This window comes from Bos indicus x Bos taurus, chromosome 26 (assembly GCF_003369695.1).
Source record: "Bos indicus x Bos taurus breed Angus x Brahman F1 hybrid chromosome 26, Bos_hybrid_MaternalHap_v2.0, whole genome shotgun sequence".
NCBI classification, from domain to species: Eukaryota; Metazoa; Chordata; class Mammalia; order Artiodactyla; family Bovidae; genus Bos; species Bos indicus x Bos taurus.
Genome location: NC_040101.1, coordinates 42,508,113 through 42,527,297, shown reverse-complemented (window position 1 = coordinate 42,527,297; position 19,185 = coordinate 42,508,113). Strand labels below are relative to the sequence as shown.

Sequence of the window (19,185 nt, the reverse complement as noted above, 5' to 3'; positions counted from 1 at the left end):
AGGCTCCCCCGTCCCTGGGATTCTCCAGGTAAGAACACTGGAGTGGGTTGCCATTTCCTTCTCCAAAAAAAAAAAAAAAAATGCACTAGCAAACCAAATAAAACACCCAGTACAGACAAAAACATTACCCTTTATTATACTGCGACATCCTTTGGCAAATATTTATAAAGCCTCAGAGATAAATCTCAAATTGAATTATTTCACATGTTATTATAATTCAGAGGATGAGATGGTTAGATAACATCACTGACTCAGTGGACATGAAACTAAGCAAACTCCGGGAGACAGTAGAGGACAGAGGAGCCTGGCATGCTGCAGTCCATGGGGCTGCAAACGTGATTTAGCGACTAAACAACAATTATAATTCTAGTTAGAACAAACATCTTCACATGCATTAAACAAAAAGCATGGGATGTCATCTGGTTGGATGACATTTCATAAATGGCACCAACTCTTGATTATCCATGTATTTATCCAAGGTTTAAGAGGCAAACAATAAAAAAGAAAAGGAAAGAAACAATCTTCAGCACCCTTAGTGATAAGTCTCTATATGGATAACATAGGTAATCACACTATATAGTGTTCAAAGCCTGAGGATGTTAATTACTGCCCATGCAGCATGGGGCTGCCAAGGAGCACAACAGACCCAGGAGGCACAGGGCCTTCCTCCCAGCAGTGTCCTTCTGGCGTCTTCTACCAACAGTGGTTAACAACATCATGCAAGTGAGCTAGTGAAATAATGTGTCAGGGGTCCAGACCCATTTTTGCAGATCAGGCAGTAAAGTGTGAGCTTGTGACTGGCAAGCCGTAAACTGATAACTGGCATAAGGAGGGGGAAAAGCCCACCCTTTTCTCAGAACTTTCTTCTTTCATTCAATCAGGCCTTAACATTCTGCAATTCTGTCCCTGTTTGCATGGCCTTAAACTTACCAATATTCTCTCATCCTCAGTTGCTCACTTCTAATATATATATATATATATATATAAAATTTTGCTATCTGTAATATAGCGCTGTGAGGATTAAGTTAAGCTAGCATAGGCAAAACACAAATCCAGCACCCAGCCCACAGTACCTGACATGCCTTCAGTTATCCACACCTGGCACTCTGACACACAGACAACCTGAGCCCTACTCTGCTGAGTACTCCAGGCTCCAAAGATCAGGAGATCTGTTCAGAAAACAAAAACAGCTAAAAAGGGAGACAAGAAAAATCCAACATTTCTATTCCTCACTTTTCAAGTTATTCTCTCAACAAAACTCTAAGTAACAGTCATAGAAGGGCAGAAGGTAAGAAGTTCTATGATTTGTTGATTGTATTACAACTGTTTCCCCACTTAGATGAAAAGTACTTTGGGGGAAAAAAGTGTGGTTCTCCCTAGAGGATCTCCTGGTTAGATTAGACCCGTGTAATTAATTGTAAGCTTAAATTCCATGTCGTGAAAAAAAAGGATTTTTTTTGGAGTATGAGGGAAGGAAGAAAAAGAACAGTAGGGAAAGGTACTCTCTCGTAGGTCAAGAATGCCATCACCCTGCCCCACTCCATCCCTTCCTCACATAAACGTGGTCAACAAATCCCACCGATTCTACTCCACAGATTTTTCCTAAATGGAACACGTCCCCTCCTGCTGGGAACCACTGTCGCTGCCTACACCCTGGCCTTCAGAGGGGGCCATGTGGGTGATTACAATCCAGGGAGATGTAAGATCCTCCCTGCCATCAGAGCTTCTCGGCTTAAAAACAAAATTGTATAATGTTATTTAATCGCCCCCGTGACACCACCATCGTCCTATAGGAGACCACTCTACCTGCCTCTGAATTTTGGTCTGCCTCAGTGGCTCAAGGAACCCCAAAGTGCCGGGCTTACACAACAGCTGTGAAGGAAAGAGACAAGGCCCAACCATGGTGAATACTGCTATGCAACACAGTGTAGAAAATGAAACACACGGTTTAGATCAGCACTCTCCACAGGGACTTCGTGTTATGAAAAACAGCCAAATGCTCTAATTATGACTCCTAACCATACGCCCATTCACTTGGTGAACATATATTTATCGAATACTTTCTTTCCGCTAGGTGCAAATTTACTATTATCATAAATCATCACATGAGTCAGGACAGTAGTGGGCTCAGTGTAGAAAATCTGAGATTAGAATAAATTTTAAAATATTGGGAGAAAAAGTCAAAGCTGACAGCATACCAAGAATTGGTTTCTCTTCTATAATACCAGGAATTACATTTCTGTATAATCAGTGTCTAGTATTTTTAGTTGCCAGGGCATGTTCTTTTCAGAGGCCTCTGCTTTTCCCTAGTTGGGGCCAAAATGACAAACTGCAGGGATTCTGAGAAGCTAGCCCTTGTGATAAGTAGGCTCATCCAGACATTTATTTATGAGACCCTAATGAACTCCCCAGAATGTTCCTACCCTGGTTCCCTATCTCCGGGCCCTCCCCTCTCCTGCTCTTGTTCTTACTCGTGTTAAGATAGTCCTAGGTTCCTCATCCTTCCTACCCTCTAGGAGAAAGTGAAAAGTGAAAAGTGAAAGTGAAGTCACTCAGTCATATCCGACTCTTTGCAATCCCGGCAAATGCAAACATATTCTTTAAAAAAAAAAAGAAAGAAAGAAAAGTTTTCTGAGAAACACATCTTCCAGAGAATGTACTTTAGTAAGTTGCAAACCAATCTGTTAAAAACCTAAACATGTACCCACTATATGCCAGGGACCCGAAATACCTAGATGCTTGTAACACAGTCCCTGCCGCCAAGGACTTCTGGTTCCTCTCAAGAGAGAAACACAGAAAGCAATCTGGTAAGTGCTATACAGAAAACCGCACAATTGTGCGTGCCTGCCGGGGGCCACCTTAGAGGCCACCTTATATATAACAGCCGTCTCTATCACAGATACCAGTTGTGTCGGCCCTGGGCTAACAGATCCATCCCTCTGGTCCCCAACTCTGCTCTGCAGAGTCACAGGGAATCAGCCTGCTGGATTCAACCAACAGGAGGCAGTGGCGGAAGACTGGAGAGCAGAGCGGACAGCAAAGTGGAAAACCTCTCACCTTTCTATCTGCTACTATCTGCTGGTATCTTGGGTTCTCCTCTGGGGCTTTGGCTCTTATCTGCCCCTGAGCTTCAGTAACAGCCTCCACCACTAGTCCCTCCAGCCTGAGGACAGTAGTGACTTCTGGCTGGGGCTAATCTCTGGGTTTCTTCCTTGGGCTTCTGCTGTACCATTACCTACGGAGGAACTTCACTAAATACCCTCAACTGTAAACAAAACGGCTTCTGTTTTCCTACTTAGTCCCTAACGAACCAGTTACGTTATAATGCGCTGATAATTCACCTTGACTCAAAAGCAGTCATGCTCTGCTGGAATTCAAAATTGAAACTGGAGGAAAACTATGATGTTCAATAATATATCTTCATTTGGCCTAAAAGACTCAACTGCTAGATCCTAGAAATGTTTTGGTTTATATAGGAATTCCCTGGAGACGGAGCCAGTCCATAAGAAAATGGATCCAATCCTTTCTTATGGCTGAATCATCTTCCTGGGGTGAATTGATGAAAATGTTCTGTATCAGCTCCACCCCACGATGGCAGCCACCAGGCATGTAGCTCCTGAGTACTTGGATGTGGTTAGCATGACTAAGAACAGAATGTTGCATTTAATTGTATTTAAATATCCACAAGTGGCCAGGGGCTACAGTGTTGGCCAGCAGAGGTCTAGCACACGGTCATCTCTATCATGGGGAAGGACTCCTGTTGTGGGTGCTTTTGCGGACTTTGGTGGGGAACAGGTGGCACAGAGAGAAGCACAGCAACTGTAGAACTATCAGCCCTTTTGTTCATTCTATTCACAGGGTAAAAATCTAACCACCTCTGGCCTACCTTATCCCCAGCCACAGGAGCACACAATTTACTCTGAGACCTTGGTGAACAAATTTTTTAGAGAATAAACCTCTTTTAAACACAATGACAGCTTGAGAATGAAGGTCTGGAGGAAATGTGGGTTGTTGAGAAGTATAGGCTTCACTCCAGTAAGAGAAGGAGCTCCGGAATTGTTGCTCTTTTCCTATTTTCTTGTTCCCTATTTTTCAACCCAATGGGAACTACGCCATGCTTACTCCACCCCATGCTAATTTCCTACTGTCCCAGCCCGATCCTTACTCTCTTTCCAAGACGATTCCTCTAGAGCCTTCCTGGGACTGTGCCGTTGCCACATGACATACCTTCGTCTATCCTGGCGCTGCTGCAATTGTGAAGGACATTCCCTTTGATATAGACCAGCCATGACTAACTTCTGGGTTAGAAACATTCCCTTTCACATCTCTGACCTTTACATGGACATCATCAGCGTAAATGACATCAGGCTCCTGCTTCTCCTGACAATTCTGCTCCTGGAAGTAAATGTTAAAGATTTAAGAAGGTGACTCTCCCAGGCTGGTAGACTGGTATTATCCAACCATGCCTCAACAGCACACAATCACTTCCTATCAACAGTACTTAACTTCAGGGAATTGCTTCAGTATATCTGTGGAAATATAATAATATTAAAAGGATAGTTTTATGTGAATAGACTTTACAAGTACCACAGCTTTTGGAACCCAAATGCCCCCAAAGAACCGGCCATGTTATCCTGAGAACCAAATAGAAGTATGCTTTATAAATCTACAAGAATCTTAGCCATACTAAATCACACTGCAAAATGCTACTGTGAAATGCTGGCTATGAACTTCTTTGACTGGGGACTTTTGTAATTGTTTAGTAATCTGTGCCATCTAAATGAGAATTATAGGATAAGCTAACTAGCAAAGTAGGAATTAGTTTACACTGTAGTTGTAACGATAACAACGTACTCTAGTTAGCTTTATTCATGTTTATGTGACTTACTAACAAGAGACCACCGCATTTCCAGCATGATAAAGCACTGTTATACTCATATTTCTTCTCACCATTTTCAAAGAAGCAAAAAAGATACTACCATTAGGATGGGCATCACCTTCTTACGTTGCTGATCATACAGAAAAGGGTACTCAGGGCAAAGACAAACACTGAGAAGCCAGCTAGTCTCCACAGAGTACCGTCATCTTGGTGTGGACTTGCCACAGTTCAAGGCTGACCCCTGAACGTTGCAATTCATAAATGTGGTCATCAGGAGATGGCTTAGCCTAACCACACTCAGGGTGACATTCAAGTAAAAACGTCAATTTAATACCATCAATGTAGACTAGATGTTGGATGCTGATATGTGCTGATCCTATGTCTCCCGAAAAGCATAATTCACGAGGAACCGAAAGTATAATCACAAGAATGCACCGTGGGCACAGAAGGGCTTCTGTGGCTTCCTGTGTGGCCTGACACTGCACATGAGTGTTCAGGTAGGCTCAGGGATGTTTAGTGATGACAGCAAGATTACAGTCTAAGTCAGGTTTGGAACCTAACCAATTGATGTCAACCCACAGGTGGCGCCACCATTGGGGTAAGATCCATAGGCAGATCCAGTGATGCTATATGAGGGGCAGGGGACCTTCTCCAATAGAAAGGCCAACATGACCTCTCCAAGTTTCACTCCACTGAACTCCCCTTCAAAGGGATCCTTTTTCAGACTAAGATGTCAGTACCTTTGACTAAGTTATAATTTTCCCCTAGAAGTCATTTAATCTCTTTACTTACTTCACCTATCTTTTCTGTGATCCATTCATTATAGAGTATTTTACAGTTTCTTTTGGGGTCTCATCTTTTAATTCAGGTCAGAAAGCAGAAGCGATCTCCTTGCTGGCCCTCATGTATGGTATGCACACAGGGAGATGAAGGTTTTAGGAAGTTCAGGGAAGGGGGATGGACTGCTTTAAAAAAAACAACCGCACTCACAACTTACACTGAAAGACGTACACTTTTTAAAAATCATTAAATGACAAAAGTGCAAACTAACAGGCCCTAGACGTGGAGGGTGAGCTATGCTGTTGCACTCTACTTTGACATTTTAAATCTCTTTGTTCCTTTTATGTCTAACATTTGTTGGGGTCTTTTGGTGAGATTCTAGTTTCAAGACTCAAAGAAATCTATCTTTAGATCTGTTGACTCAGCACAAGGTTCAAAGTTGGATTTTGGTACCCACTACTGCACAGTTTCACTAAGCTGATGCCCAGGGGCCTTGGCAAACCCATAATCAGCCTTCCAACACTTTCAACAACACTTTCAGCAGCTTATGGAATTTTCTGGTCCCACCCACATAGGAGAAATCAAAATGATATATATAAAGACGTACCTACAAAGTGGAGCAATCATCTAAGCTGTCTCAAGAACTGTGGTCACTGGTACTATCTAAAATTGTGATGCCTCAGTTAACCTCACTTAGTTTATTATTAACCCGACTTTCCATTTGGCTTGAATATCAAACTCTTGCCTTCTGACCCCACAGAGGTATGCAATTTTGTGTAACCAGTTCAAGATTCTCCATTAGAATCATTGAGCTTTCACCAAAACTGCTTACCAAGCAACTCAAGGGCAGCTGGAGACCACGAGGGTCTGGAACACTACCTTCTATTTCTGTACCATCAGCAGAGTTAAGCAAGCTTGAAGGTTAGCTTAATGAAAGCCTCCGAGCACTAACAGGGTTTAGTCTGTGTTATAAATTTCTCCTAGGTGTAAGCTGGTCCTCCAGTGGCTGCTGCACTTCACCTCGGGGCTGCCATCGCTCTCATGGTGTAAGCCAGCCACGAGTTCTCCCCACCGCTCCAGGAGGAACGTTTCCTGATACCCACAGAGAGGCCAGCTGTCGGGGACTAACACCTCCTCCATCTAAGGGCTCAGCTCATGTGTTTATGTGAGTTTTAAACAATTCAGTTCCAATGCAGTGAGGATTGTGAGAAAAAAGTTAGGAAGCACCCTCTCTTTAAAAAAAACCCACTAACTTCCACTCTCCAACCTGAGTAAGAGCCCCTTTCTAACTCAGGAAACCTTTCATTGCTACCTCCTTGAAAGCTGAACATTCCTACAAAGCATTCTGCTTTTACAACGTAGACAGCAGGTGGGTTATATACACTTGGGGATCTTTCAGTCCAAACCTTCTCTCTCTCTCACACACACACAGTGAAACTTGTAAGTCAAAGACATTAACTTTCAACTGATTTTAGGGATATGCTAAAGAAACCTGCTCTAAATCACACAGCTAGTTAAACTAGAAGGGCTGAGACTCAAGCACAGACTTATCAGATTCTCAAACCACCATAATCTCTCTCTCCCTGGAATGGAGCAAGTGATACTTTACTGTGTCACTGCTGATAAAACGTATATGCTGTACACATCTGCAGATTTCAGAATACGTTAACTCTCAAAGGCCCTTTCATAAACATACTCTTCAAGCTACTTTGTGATGTTGCTAAAGCCAAGATCAGTACTCAGATTTCACAAAGAGAAACACATATATTGAAGAGGTAAGCCAGGGTCTCTCAAATGTTGGCACTTTCGACATTTGAAAAGGATAACTGTCAGTTTGGGACCGTCCTGTGCGTTGCAGGATGTCCGCAGCATCCCTGGTCTCTACCTGCTAAATACCAGCAGTACTCTTCCCACGCTAGCTGTGTCCATCAAAACTACGACCAAATGTCTCCTGAGGGGTAACTCACACACCATGGAGAGCCACCGTGTTAAGTTAATGGCCTGGTTAAAGACTGCACTGAAAACCAGAAAAGAATCCCACTAAATCCTAGTTTAATGGAGACCTCTTTTATACCAAGCTACAATTCCTTAAGAGAAAGCACTTAGCCTGGATGAAGTATCTCAGAATTCAGAAGTGATCACCTCTCAGTATATGATTACTGTCTCTAAGCTGTTACACTATGGCATGCATCCTTAGCATCTTTAACCACTCTTCATAGAGTTTCTAGACCCTCTCCAAAAACCTGATTACTCCATTCTGGACACATACTTAAACATAAACCCAGAAATCGGCACAACACTGCCATAGGAGAAAAAGCAGTAGCAACAAAGAAGACTAAAACACGGCACACACGATTTCTGGTCAGGCTCTGTTTTTAAGCAGTTGGGTTGAATAATCCAATTTGATCCTTACCATCTTCAACAGCCGTGTGAGGGAAGTAGTATCACCTGCATTTTATGAATGAAGAGACTGAGGCAAAGAGCACTCAAATAACTTGTCCAAGATCAGGCTCTAAAATCCCTGTTCTGAACCAGTATCTACAGGACTTCAAAGAACTGTGGGGTTATCACCTCCTGGGTTCTAAATTCTCTGTCTCTACTAGTGAGTTTTGTTGTCCAGTTGTAGTAAATGCCCTCAGCAAGGCATACTGTGGGCACCTTATTCAAGTCTGAGGTGACTCTACTGATAATCCCTCCTTGGGTATGATAAGACACAAACCCACTTACTGACACTGCTGTCCACCCCGTATTTGTCCATCTTGAGTAAAGATGTAACAACACAGCATGTTGTTAAATGTTTTGCCAGAGCAGACATGTCGTATCCATAGCGTGGCACGTCCACGTCCTTGTATACTTTTTAAGTAACAGGTGGCACAGGTGCTAAAGAATCTGCCTGCCAATGAAGGAGACACAAGAGACGCAGATTCCATCCCCAGGTAAGAATATCCCCTGGAGAAGGAAATGGCAACCCACTCCAGTATTCTTGCCTGGAGAATCCATGGACAGAGAAGCCTTGTGGGCTACTGTCCACGGGGTCACAAAAAGCTGGACGCGACTGAACGCAGAGCACGCACAAGATCCAAGAAATTGAAAAGGAAAGGAGGTCTGTTGGAGATGAGTGATGCTACATACTGATCACCACCACTTTTTAAAAAAGTGATCCCAATCCATCTTTTCAAAAATGTGATTTACTCTTCTGCTAAACAGCAACATACACTCTGCAGCTGAAGTTTCCATAATTTACCATCTCCCCAGTTGTGAAAATCAAAGTGGACTGGCATACTTCCTCCTCTCCACAATTTTCTCAAGGTCACCCCCAAACGGTTTTATCAGCACATGGGCATGTCCTTTCAACACCCTCAAGAATTCCATTCACTTAAACCAGCTGGGAGTTCAGAGAGGTTTAAGGAGGAAGCCAAGGCATCCTTGTTTTGCCTGGGAAGGTGGGTGGGTATTCAGTGTCAAATAGATGCCAAGAACAATGAGGTGGCATGTGAGCCATATTCCATCCTGGAACAGACAATGTAGTTCTTTGTCTTCTAAGAAAGTGGCATTGTTCTGTATCATGTGGCATCCCAAGAGATGATCCCATGGTGGCTCAATCGGTAAAGAATCTGTCTTAAATGCAGGAGACACGGGTTCAATCTCTGGGTTGGGAATATCACTTGAAGAAGGAAATGGCAACCCATTCCAGTATGCTTGCCTGGGGAATCCTATGGACAGAGGAGCCTGGCAGAGAGGCTCTGTGAGGTTGAAAGTCAGACACGACTTAGCGACTGAACCACCACCAACAGATGATCCAGCAGATGGACTCTCAGAACTGGCCACCCCTGGTGAGACGAGCTGACCTACTCCACCTTCAACAACAACAACAAAAATCTTTAGCACTCACAGAGCATGCTTTCCACAACCCTATCATTCCTAACAAATAGGTTCAGCACTAACCTAAATGCTAGTAGAAATTTTAAAACATTTCACATAGCATATAAAATACTGCAGGAGTGCTCTTAGACATTCACCCACTGGATGACCATGAACTCTGTTGCTTGGTATTAAAATCAGAGAATGGGCGAGCCATACTTGGTTAGAAACAGAAGAATCTACACACACTCACCTAGCAGGGCTTCAAGAAAAAAGGGAGGAGAAAGTTCCCCCAAACCAACAACCATGAGGCCGCCTCAGGTACCAGTAGGGCTGGTGAAGAAGAGGGCTTGCTTAGTAAATACTTGTAAATGGCAAGCTTCCAAAGTAAATGCATTATTCCTTGAACCTTGATATTCTAGCACTGGGGCAATGAGGAGTTTAAAACCCCTTCGAAAATCTGCTTTGAACCCAGAACCTCCTCTGGATTACTTCACACAGAAAAATCAACACTATATTAGGAGCAATTGGGGCCACACGGGGAGAAATGACAAACTCTAAATGTTACTTTGTAAACTAAATTAACCAGCTGCAAAATTTGGAGATGAGGTAACCCTCTTCATCTAGAAAGCAGAGATGATAATACCTCTACCTCTCAGCATTACTGGGAAAAATGAAAATGAGGCCGCAGGTGTGAAGCATCTCACTTAAATGTTCCGGTCTGTTATAGCTACCAGGTGAAACTCCAGGCAAAATTTAGATTTAATTATCCCTTTAGATTTTAGACATCTTAGAGTTAATTAAATATTTTCCCATTCTCACCACCTGGGGGAGGGGTGCTTTTCCAACTACCCCAGTGGACTTATGGTCATTTGTGTCAACATCACAGTCTGTTTTCCAAAAGAAATGGGATCCCAAGATGTCACCTTTCACTCAGAAGCCTTTGATTAGTTAAAACTCGAAGAAACTGAATTTAACCATGAGCGTATGAGCACAAAAGAAGTGGAACTTGGAATTCAAAGTGCAACTGATTAAAAATTCTAGCAAACTACTTTATTCCACTTGGAAGCGATTTCTTTCCAGAAGCATTTCCTTTATAGAGTTTTAAAAAGTCAGCTGCTTAAGCACTTAACTCATTCTCTCTGTGGCATTAGTTTGTATCTTCAAAAATGAAGAGTAAAGGTACTATTCATACCTTTATAATTCGCAGGTGTAATTTCATATTCATTTACATTTTCCTGTCATTCTTTATGCTCTTGTGGTATCTTCAGCCTGACTTTTCAGTACAGTTTCTGGTGGTGACAACTGTCACACTGTGTCCTCAATAAAACAGCAATAATCACAGAAGTAATCTGCTTCTCCTCTATACCTTTATAATTCGCAGGTGTAATTTCATATTCATTTACATTTTCCTGTCATCCTTTATGCTCTTGTGGTATCTTCAGCCTGACTTTTCAGTACAGTTTCTGGTGGTGACAACTGTCACACTGTGTCCTCAATAAAACAGCAATAATCACAGAAGTAATCTGCTTCTCCTCTACCTCCTCACCCCTCTTAGAAGAAAATATTTGCCTGCACCATACAAATGGCTATGCACGTGCTGATAACTTCTTACATAAAAAGCAGTTTTAAATAAAAGCAGACTTTTCAAAGAGGCTCACTCTCTACATAAATTGAAAAGTGATCAATTCAACAGAGTCAACAGACCTTAGGTCTTCTGGCTCCCGTTACAACTTAAGTAACATCTACACACAGCATACACAAGCAGGTGGGGCAGTGGGGGGAAGCAAGTACCATGCCTTCTTCTCAGTGTTTTTCTTTCCCCAAATTGCACAGGAGTAGTTACCACAATAAACAGAAAGCACGGCTGTGGAGTAAACACGCTCATTCCAAAATACCCGGAGCACGTGCTTTCTTCTGGCACTGCGCGCTGAGCTCACTCACCAGCTGCTCCCAATCAGGCAAAGGAGTTGGCTGAAGGACCTTTCTGTACCAGGACTGGAGTTTGAGAAAGTGAGTACCTCCCCAAAACGGAGCAACCAAGCTGTTAATACAACCCCACTCCCTCAAAACCCTCCATTAGGAAAGCCTGATAACCCCAAAGTGAAACCACCCCCTGGCCCCTTGACTCTCAAACGTACCCCAACACTTGGAGCATCTGTTGATGCAGCCTACCTACCTCTACTGGGACCCCGCTTTCTAAAATCAACTACCACGTTAGAATTCTCAGTTATCAATAGCAATTGCCTGTTTGATCATCAAAGCGCATCCAGTAAAAACTAAGAGTCCCTTAGGAGAGGGAATAGCAAAGCCTGCGATACCAAGTATTTTCTGCAAGGCAGGGAAGGCTGTTTCTCCCAGCTTTTAACTAGGTCTCAATGTCTGAGAGTGTTACCACGCGGCCCCCAGAGAGCCTATTAATGAAGCCAAGCATCCCAGAATGAGCAGTACTCACGGTCTCCCTCCTTGGAGGCCAAGTCTCCAGAAACTTCCTGGGGCGCCAAGTCTGCGCGCGGGTACGGCGCGCTCAGGGTGCGCGCTGCCCGCCCGGACTCCGGTGGAGAGGCGAAGGCGGCCGGCGGCGCGCCGACCCCCGGCCCCGGCTCCCGGGCGCCTCCGCCGGCCCGGGCCGCCTTCTCCCGCGGCCTGCGGGGCGGGCGTGCGAGGACCGCGGCGCTTCGCAGCCGGCGCCCTAGCGGGCGGGCGGGCGGACAGACGTGCGGCGGGAGGATCCTCTCTGGGGGGCAGCTGTGAGCAGACACACGCCGGGTCTAACCCCAGAGGCTCCGGCAAGGAACCCACGGGTGTGGCCGGGCGGCAGAGGTTTTTTTTTTTTTTTTTTTTTTTTGGAATTCAGGGTGTGGCCCTCTAACACAGCAAAAAAGAAATGAGTCAGCCCGTGCGATCCTAACCAATAAGCGTCCAATAAGCGTGTTCACAGTCCGTTAAGGCGGAACTTGCCTTTCTTGATTTATGTCAGGTTTAGGAGCCTTTTACAGACCTTTTTTTTGGGAGGGGGAAACTTAAGCCTTTCACAACGTCACGAAAAACAAGGATAAATTCTGTTATGATAACTAACTTGATCAGTGGACATATGTTAATTTCTGTTACTTAGTAAAAGTTAATTGAGTTAGGCAGCGATCCTGGATGTAATGAGCTTGGAATCTGGCGTCAGAGCAGATTGGGATCTAACCTCCAAGATCGAGATCTAACCTCTGACACTGTTTGGTCTTGTGGGGTTAATTATCTGCAATGAGGGAGATAAAATCCAGCACTTTGCTGGACAGAGTATATATAATAATACAGGCAGACTATTTGACACAGTGGCATGTAGACTAGGCAGTCAGACAATGTTGTCTGTCCCTCTGAGTTGGGACTCAAAATCTCCAAACTTGTGGACAAACTGGCCCGTAATTTTTCTGTTTAAATTCTGGTTAAGTTAAAATATCCAAAAAATTTTCTAACTCAAATAGTTCTTTGGTATTTGCATGGTGTGAGTGTTCCTTATTTAAGCGGTAAAAAAAAACTCAAGGAGCTTTTGGTTTAGAATTCTTGAATTTGGTGTTCTTGTTTTACCAGAGAAATTTAATTAGTAGCAAGAAAGGAAAAAAAAAAAGCTTAGAATTGGAATGATTCCACTTATGCCACAGTTAAACCAATTTTTAAAAAGTAAGCATGATTTTGGAAATATTCATTCTATCTGGGTCACTGTACCCTAAACACTATTTTGGAATAGAAAGACTAAAAAGAGAAACTTTAAGTAGTTTGGAATTGGCAAATCAGGAGCCCACAGAACTGCTAGGTCCTGAGCACCAGTTGATTACTAGTGGGGGCAGAGTTTTTCAGAGGAACAATTTTTTTATTTTTTAAGTTACCAATTAAACCACCTTGGCTTTGGAGAAGATCTCCTAAATTTAACTTCCTTGTATTTGTTTAAAACTGATCGATCATTCCATAGGCCAGGATTTCTTTAAAATACTCTTTTAAGGCAAAGATAAAATCTCAAGGGAGATCTAGGGCTTTTTATAAAATGCTACTCTTTTCTGTGAACCATCATGGAAGAATAGAAAGAACGCTTCACCAGGATTGTCCAAAGGTCATGTCCTCATCCCAGCTCTGCCAGTAAGTGATCAGGTACGTGGCCCTGCGTAAACTGCTTCATCTCTCTCTGCAGATTCCTAAGCATTCTTTCATTTTTAAGAGCAAGTTACGACCCCATACAAGGCAGGCACAAGATAAGCCTATGACCTAAAATTTAACCCTGGCAACAGGCATAGTCAATCAGTCAGTCAGTCAGTCAGTTGCTCGGTCATGTCCGACTCTTTGCAAGCCTATGAACTGCAGTCAGGCTTCCCTGTCCATCGCCAACTCCTGGAGCTTACTCAAAATCATGTCCATCCAGTCAGTGATGCCATCCAACCATCTCATCCTCTGTCGTCCCATTCTCCTGCCTTGAATCTTTCCCAACATCAGGGTCTTTTCTAAGGAGTCAGTTCTTCGCATCAGGAGGCCAAAGTATTGGAGCTTCCGCTTGAGCATCAGTCCTTCCAGTGAATATTCAGGACTGATTTCCTTTTGGATTGCCTAGTTTGATCTCCTTGCAGTCCAAGGGATTCACATAAACTGGGCCTATATCCTAGATGATGAAACTGATAAATCTCTCTTGACTCTCATATTCCTTATAATGCTAATTTTATGGTCTTAGACATTGTAAATTAAATTCTAGAATCATCTGTGCTCCCTCCCTCCCTATTGACAATTCACTATCACCCGGCATGATGACAGCTTCTTAATGTCTTTCATATTTGTACTGGTTTTTCCATTCTGGTTCAAGTGACCCTCATGCCAGGGTCACTAAAGTTCAGTCTCCTAACTGCTGCTCCTGCTGCCAGGTCCAATCCTCTCTGCTTCCAGGACATCACTGTCACGTGATAACTGTCAGAGTCCAGCATGCCATCATATCATAAACGCTTCCTCTCTCTTATCAGTTAAACAAGTAGAGTTTTGTCGTAGAAATCAAAAGGAAAACATGTGCATTGCAGGCAACTTTCTTCAAACAGTCATTGAAATTAATACTGATTTTTAGGCACATTGATTTTCTGCTTATGAAACCATTATTGTCAATTATACTGGCCAAGCTGATAATATGTTGGCTGTTACATCAAGAACTATAACTCTTTTATATTATATGAAAAGACTATATATATATGTGTGTATACATATATATAAAACCTATGTGAATATGAGCAACTCAATAAGCTTCATAACCTTGCAGTTTAAAATGTGCAGTTGGGGACTTGCTTGGTGGCCCAGTGGTTAAGACTTCATACTTCCAATGCACAGCGTGGGTTCAGTCCCTTTTGGGGGAATTAAGATCCCAAATGCCGTGAAGCATGGCCAAAAAATAAAATAAAAAATAGAATAAAATATGCAACTGTATGCATGTGTGCAGCCACACATAGATAAAAGAGGACGGGAAAGGTAACCCACACAGGAAAAGAGAGAGATACTCTAGGTTGTTTCTATTATCTGGGATCCAGTCAAGCTGAAAATGTATAGAGTGGGTGCTCCATTCAAGAAGAAGGAAGGTTCATAAATAAGTGCACCTGTGATCATAGTTCAAAGCACCTGAAAGATGTTTACAATGATCCTTATGCTTTGGAAATAAGGACACAATTACCGTTATCAGAATGGTCTCACAATAGAAAAAGGGTCACTATTTTCTAGGATATCTTTGTTGTCCAAAGTTAAAATGACAATCTTTGTACTTTGCAATCTATGGTTAAAAAAAAAGAAACAATTAGCTCCAATCCGATGGCCATGCCGCTGCTGTTGTTTAGTTGCTAAGTTGTGTCCGACTCTGCGACCCCATGGACTGCAGCGCACCAGGCTTCCCTGTCCTTCACTATCTCCCAGAGTTTGCTCAAACCCATGTCCATTGAGTCGGTGATGCCATCTAACCATCTCATCCTCTGCCTCCCCCTTCTCCTCCTACCCTCAATCCTTCCCAGCACTGGGGGCCATGATGTTCAGTTATTCAAAAGCTGGCTTTTACCTCTTCAGCCCCCATCTTCCATTTAAAAAACCTATGGCCAAATAATCCCACCAGCCTACTTCTAGTCCCTCTAAAGCAACGGGCACATTACCACTTCCACACCTGGGCCCACGCCATGGCCTCTGTCTCTCCCACTCTCCTTACAAGTTACCACCTTTCAGAACCTCTCAACCCCTTCCTCTTCTGGAACCCTGTTGACTGGTTCAAATCCCAGGGAACTCTCCTCTCTTCCAAATGCCTACAGATTTATTCTTTAATACCTCCATCTCAAAACTAACAGAGAGCCTAAGTGTCTTCCTTCTGTTTGAAATCTCTGGCTTTTCTCTATCAGATGACAAAAGTCCACTGGAGACAGAGACAGTGTTTCAGAGGCCTTGTCTCCCCAGGACCCAGCAGATTCTGAATAAATAGCCGTTGTTGATATAATGGTGTTTAAGTTATATAACAGCCACAAAGGAGAAAGGAAAACTTTCCTTTTAACTGCTGATACATCAAGAATACACAAATATTATAGCTGTTCAACCCAGTTGGCAATCAGAACCCAAGCGACAGATGTGAGTCTTTGCTCTTTATGACATGTTCCAACAATAAAGAATGCCACTACTGAGAAAGCAAATCTGATACTTCCTAAAAGGAAGTACAGTTTACAAAAGAGTGTCAGCACATACCATCTCAGTTCCCCAAATACTAACCCACTCACAAGAACAGAGAGACTAAGTCATTCTATCTTCCCTTTCAAATAAGGAACACATACATACATATTTGACAATCTTACCAAAGACCAATTCCTCCTTAAATAGAAATATCTTACCTGTTTACCTTAAAGTGCTCCTAAGCATAAAAGTTAGCACATTGCAGTTGTCCGAGGCAACATATAACTGTTAGAACCATCATAAGTTTCCATTTGCTTATATGGTTTAAAATAAAAAATTATATGACATTTGCATTAGAGCAAGCCTCTATTCAAGAGTCATTCTCATCCATACAGAGTCACTCATATCTTTTGATAAGTGCTAATACAGTTCTACTTTTATAAATGGGAATAAACACTATCGTTGTTTTAAAAGAGCTGTGATAAATCAGCTGCCCTACTATGCAATTACATTTATTATAACTGCTCATGACAAAGACACACTTCTTAAATATTCCAAATATAAACAACCAAATTGATTAGTATTCTTTAACTTGCAGGTGTCATGGCACTTGAAGCAGCAGAGGCAAAAGTAAGATAGATCAACTGACTGTGCTTAGTCGCTCAGTCATGTCCAACTCTTTGCAACCCCACGGACTGTAGCCCACCAGGCTCCTCTGTCCATGGAATTTTTCAGGCAAGAATACTGGAGCAGGTTGCCCATTTCCTCCTCCAGTGGATCTCCCCAATACAGGGATCGAACCCACGTCTCCTGTGTCTCCTGCATTGCAGGTAGATTCTTTACCTGCTGAGCCATCAGGGCTAGCAACGTGAAAGCCACAGGGGTGGCTGGGCTTTAGGGCCACTGTGAACTCCACCAGGACAAGAGGACATCTTTGCTTCTACATGTTGGCTTTGTTCTCCCTTCCTAAAATCTGCCTTCTTCCACTTAACTCCCAGCTCTGGCACTAAGCGGGACTATTCCATAGTTATAATCTTAAAATTTCTGAAGAAAAACTCACGCTGGTCAGCGTGGGCCATGTAGCCACCCCAGGGGCCGAGGTCCCATGACTGACTAGTTTATACTAGAACTACCTAGAGCAACTAAGTTCTCCAGAAGGTGTTTACTTCCCAGAAGTAGAAAGCAGGGCTCCTTTGTCTGTCCCCCAAACATCAGCACCTATCAGGAAATTCCATTTCAAGTCTAACACAAAAGCTTATCTAAACAGTCTTCAATCTGGCAATAAATTACATTCTGAAAGTTGTTTAATGAACTTTAAAGTTAATGAACTCTTCTGTGGCACTTGAAATGCATTTCACTAGAGACCAGATGTAGAGAGACTGGCTTCTCTGGCCAGTCTTTAAAGGCCTATTTAACTCATGATTTATCTGAGGTATAATGTTAATAGTTCTAATATGATACTCAAACCCCATTCATAACATTGTTCCTATAGGAAAATGTACTTGAAATTCCACCTACAGCAAGAAAAACATGCGCAATTGAATTCATTTACTGAGGATCTAATAATGATGGTGGCTTCCATCGTGCGCATATCACTTGACATTTAATCTGTACACAGTACAGCAAGGCAGGTTTTAACAACTGTACTGAACACATGAGGAAACTGAGCGTTCGAGAAGGTTTTGAAGCCTAAGGTCAATCATGAAGACGTGTCACAGCCTGCTTCAGAGCTATGAATGTCCAACCCCAGAGCTGGCAGTATTCTGTCCGATATCCATAGCAGCCAGACAAGAGTGGGCTTTTAGTTCAGGTGACTGAGAGCTGAGCTAACATTGCCAACTCTGTAAGTATCTAAATTTCCCTGCAGAGAAGAGAAGGAACTAGTGGGCAGTCATAGTCAATAGCCAGACATCAACTTTCTATATCTTCCCCAAAAAAGGTATTTCTCTGTGGCAAAACAAAAGAAAATATTTCTCTGGGGAAACCTTAAGTTATACAAATGCTGGTATTGACATGAAGATCGTCTGAAAATTAAGTGTCTATAGATACTGTCTTCATAGAAAATTTGTTTTGCCCTGTTGAAAAAAGATGGCACTATAAGAGGGCACTTAGACAGGTGTTTTAAAAAAGATTAAGATTGCAAAAATAACTGAGGTAAATCAGTTCTGCCAAAATAAATGTGATGGATGCACTTTACAACTTCAGCTGTATATCACATTTTTAAAAATGTGTTTGGTTAAGGAGTATTTATTACATATAAGAGAATATATTTAACATATTGGTCAGGAAAAATAATAATAAAATCGACAATCATAAATCCATCACCCAACCTAAAAGCAGACCATTAGTGATAAATTATGGCAGGTCCCTGAGTCTTCCTTCTCATCTGATGGAGGTGGACAATCCCTTCCTTCTGTGCATCTTGGACAAAAAGTTTAAAAGCCCTTGATCTAAGAGGGGACTTTAATAATAAATTAACCTTGTTATGCCTTTTGAAATCAAACTCGAGAGATGGCCAGAAGTAATATGATAGAAAACAGTTGAATTCAGTCATAAAGCAAAAGTATGGCTAGATTGTACACTGTCTTAACCTAGCAACCGCTGGCCAGACAGACTTGTGAAAGCTTCTGGATTTACTCCATCATCCAAACCCAGGACTAGTCATTAGTCACACTATTAGGCATGTGATCTGAAATATGACAAGTCATCTGGAAATTATTCCAAATTGAGGTAAGGTGTTACTAAGCCAAGACAAACTGGTTCTCCCATGCAGAGCCTTAAGCACATCAGATACCATAAGAAGAAGAAGAAGAAGGAAAAAAAAACCAAACAAAAACGAGCACATGGATTAACAACCATGAACTTCACTTCATATATCATGGTAAGAAGAGCTAAAAACTTGAGAGTGGGAAAAACCAAAGAAAAGAGTCAATCATTTATTAAGAATATAATTTTGTTTTAATAGTGTGTTAAGCAACCCACTCCAGTGTTCTTGCCTGGAGAATGCCAAGGATGGG

The 19,185-nt window shown here is 42.5% G+C and overlaps 1 protein-coding gene across 22 annotated transcripts in view; it reads right to left on the bottom strand.

The window, feature by feature from the left end:
* The window catches only part of SGMS1 (sphingomyelin synthase 1), a 324,117-nt gene that overhangs the window by 94,484 nt on the left and 210,448 nt on the right, over positions 1-19,185 (bottom strand). For 2 of the 22 annotated variants that reach the window (XM_027528944.1, XM_027528949.1), the window contains one exon: positions 4,333-4,395. The exons of 17 other annotated variants lie outside the window; for them this stretch is intronic. The gene's annotated coding sequence lies outside the window, so the exon portion shown is untranslated. Of the gene's footprint in view, positions 1-1,073; positions 1,171-4,227; positions 4,307-4,332; positions 4,396-11,975; positions 12,084-19,185 lie in introns of those variants that run through there. 3 more of the 22 variants (XM_027528959.1, XM_027528962.1, XM_027528960.1) reach the window with 3 other exon arrangements.